The sequence below is a fragment of the Phyllostomus hastatus genome, unplaced genomic scaffold (assembly GCF_019186645.2).
Source record: "Phyllostomus hastatus isolate PE091 unplaced genomic scaffold, TTU_PhHast_1.1 phas_scaffold_78, whole genome shotgun sequence".
In the NCBI taxonomy this organism is placed as follows: domain Eukaryota; kingdom Metazoa; phylum Chordata; class Mammalia; order Chiroptera; family Phyllostomidae; genus Phyllostomus; species Phyllostomus hastatus.
This window is the reverse complement of record NW_025334041.1, coordinates 95281179-95284935: the sequence shown is the minus strand read 5'-3', so window position 1 is coordinate 95284935 and position 3757 is coordinate 95281179. Positions and strand designations below refer to the sequence as shown.

Below are 3757 nucleotides of genomic sequence, written 5' to 3'. Positions count from 1 at the left end.
GTTGAATATAGTACATTTCAAATCAAACCTAAGATAATAATTTTTGAAAAGTTCATCTGGCAGAAAAATAGGTAAGAAGTAAAACTATGTGGGAATAGAGGAAGAATATACAATGTGTTATAATTGAAATTGTACAACAATTAAAACTGTGATACTAGACTTTGAATGGAGACAGGGGACAATGAAATAAATTCCATATCAATTAGGATAGAGTAAAGGTAGCTTTTCAAATCACTGGGAGGAAAAGATGGTTATTTAATTAATTAGGTAGACATAATTGCTAATGTTGGGGAAGAAAAATAATATTAGATGAATAACTCCCAACAAAGAAAAAAGGAAATACATATATTAAAAAGAATAAAATAAATATATATAAAAGAATAAAATTAATAGATAATTATATAATAAGCTGTTTTCATTTATGATATGAATAAGGCAATTTTTAACATCATGCCAAGGTCAAAAACTACAAAGAATAATTTAAAAGGCCTGAAAATACAAAAATATAACATCTATTTACTTCAAAATATACTATAATCATAGTTATAAGTGAAAATTAAATTGAAATAAACTATCAATATACACACAAGGTTAATAACTTTAAGACATAAAGTGTTCTTAAATCTCAAAGAAAAAGATTAAAGTGACAAGATAAAATTATGTACAGGAATAATAAATTCATCCAAAAGTTCAACATAAACATGAAATGGTGTTCAATCACCCTAATGATCCAAGAAATACAAGTTACAATAAATGGTAAAAATTATAAGAAATATGACAGACATATATAAAGTGGAAGAACTCTTCCAAACATAAAAATACTGGATAAACTACACAAATTAGATTGATACAGCTCTTACTCATCATTAAGAACAGTGAGACATCTCTAGCCCTCTTTAACTGTTTGAAAGATTTTTATGTGAGAAAAGTGTCTTGTGAGTAAAGACCTAGATATAAAATAACATTTTGTGAGCCCTGAATGAAATTACAGTTTTGTCACTTTTTTTATCTAGAGTGAAACCCACTGTTTTCTACAAACTTATTATAATTCCTTTCTTAAAATGAGTTAAAAATCAATCACAAGTGTTGGGTAAAAGCTTTAAGCATGAATAAAAGAAAACAAAAGAAATAAACAAAACAAAATGTAAAAAAAATAGAGAAAACAAAGACATTATAGATATTGGAAACTTAAAAAAAAAAAACCAAACCCCTGGTAATTAATATCCTCTGAGGAAGGAGAGCATAGGAAACCCATTAATTAATTAATAAGGAGCTGCATAAGAACAAATATCATGAGAAGAAGGAAGAGCTATTGAAAACTGAAAATATTTTAGCTGTAACTTAATAAATCAATACAAAGTTAGAAAAAAAGTAAAATTCTTAGAAGGCATTTTAAAAAGAAAAAGGGCTAGGAGAGGAGAAAAGGGGTAAGAAAATCCAAGTGGCCAAATATCCAAACTATAGAGATCTCACAGAGAAAAGAGAAACATTAGGGAGGGAATTATCAAAACATTAACAAGAAAATCATCCAGAAGTGAAGATCAGTAGGCTCCAGTTTTAAGGTCTCCACAGTATACAAAGTATGAAAAAATAAATACATAAAAGGACAGACTGGTAAACTTAAAGATGGGTTAGTAGAAATTATACAAAAAAGGAAAAATCAGTGGAATAGAGCACCTGAGATCTGTGGGATAAGACTATAACATCAAATCTATATATAATTGGAATCCAAAAAATAGAGAAGTGAGTATGACAAAAAATATTTATAAATAGCCCAGAAAATTGACCAAAGACATTATCCTATACAGGGCCAAAAATTTCAGCAAACATTTCTCAGGAAAAATATAAAGAAAAACAAACCTAAGCACCTCAGGGGCAAATGCTAAAAATGAATGCTAAAAACAAAATCTTAAAAGCTGTCAGAAAAAAAGCTATATTATATATAAAGAAAAAAAATATATATATAGGAATGCATCAAAGAGTCAAGTTGTGAATGCAAAGGAAAGTACTTGATGAAAATTAAAAGTAAACTGGAGGACATAAGAATGATAAGAAAGAAAAACAGCCTATTGGTGATGTGGAAAATTTTTTTGTGATCTGGATAGAATATTAAACCAACCACAACTTTCCTTTAAGCAAAAGCCTCATCCAGAGCAATTCTGTAACTGTCTTCAATTCTGTGAAGCCTGAGAGAGTGAAGAAGCTACAGAAGAAAAGAATCAACTAGTAGAAGTTGATTTATAAGAAGTTGATTTTCCTTAAGTAAGTTTAAGGAAAAAAGGCATCTTCATGACAAAAGTGCAAAGTGAGGCAGCGAGTGCTGATGTAGAAGCTACAGTAAGTTATCCCAATGATCTAGCTAAAATATTAATGAAAGTGGTTGCACTCAGAACAGTGAATATGAAACGGTCTCATATTAGGAGAAGATGCCATTTAGAATGTCCACAACTAAAGAGAAGTCAATGCCTGGCTTCAAATCTTCAAAGGACAGGTTGACTCTCTTGTTAAAGGGTAATGCAGTGGGTGACTTTAAGGTGAAGCCAATACTTATTTACATTCTGAAAACACAAGAATTATGCTAAACCTACTCTTCCTGTGCTCTATAAATTGAACAACAAAGCTTGAATGACAGCATATCTGTTTACAATAAGGTTTACTGGGTATTTTAATCCAACTGTTGACACCTATTGCTCAGTGAAAAAAAGATTCTTTTCAAAATAGTACTGCTCATTGACAAAGCATCTGATCATCCAAAAGTTTTGATGGAGATAATGTTGTTTTTATGCCTGTTAGCACAACACAATATCCATTTTGTAGCACATGGATCATGAAGTAATTTTGACTTGCAAGTCTTGTTGTTTAAGAATTTTGTAAGGCTTGTTGTTTAATACATTTTGTAAAGCTATAGCTGACATAGATAGTAATTCGTCCTCTGATGGATTGGGGCAAAGCAAATTGAAAACCTTGTGGAATGAATTCACCTTTGTAGATGCCAATAAGAACACTTGTGATTCATTGAAAGAGGTCAAAATACCAACATTAACAGGAAGTTGGAGGAGGTTGATTCCAATCTTCATGGATGACTTTGAGAGGCTCAAGACTTCTGTGGAAAAGGTAATCACAGATCTGGTGGAAATATCAAGAGACCTAGAATTAGAAGTGAAACCTCAAGATGTGACTAAACTTCTACAACCTCATGGTTAAACTTTAATGCATGAAGAGTTGCTTCTTATGGATGAGCAAAGGAAGTAGATTCTTCACAGGGAGTCAACTCCTGGTGAAGATCATTGAAAAGGCAACAAAGGATTTAGTAACAATATGTAAATTTGTTGATAAAGCAGTGACAGAGTTTGAGAGGACTGACTCCAATTTTGAAAGTTCTGCTCTAGGTAAAATGCTATCACACCACATCACATGCTACCAAGAAATCATTCATGAACGGAAGAAGCAACAGATGCAGCAAACTTCATTGTTGTCTTGAAACTACTCAACCACCTCAACTTTCAGCAGCCAACACCCTAATCAGTCAGCAGGCACCAACACTGAGGTAAGACCTTCCACCAGCAAAAAGATTATGATTCACTGAAGGTTCCCATAATGTTTAGCATTTTTTAGCAATAAAGCATTTTTGATTAAGGTATGTACATTATTAGACTTAATGCTATTGTACACTTAATAGACTATCTTTAAATAGGTTATATTTAAAATGTACAGTACAATATAAACATAACTTTTATATGCACAGGAAAACTCTCTT

The 3757-nt window shown here is 31.3% G+C and overlaps 1 pseudogene; it reads left to right on the top strand.

Annotated features, from left to right (window-relative positions):
* Positions 1 to 2009: 2009 nt before the first annotated feature.
* On the top strand, positions 2010 to 3551 carry LOC123811334 (annotated as a pseudogene).
* Positions 3552 to 3757: the final 206 nt, after the last annotated feature.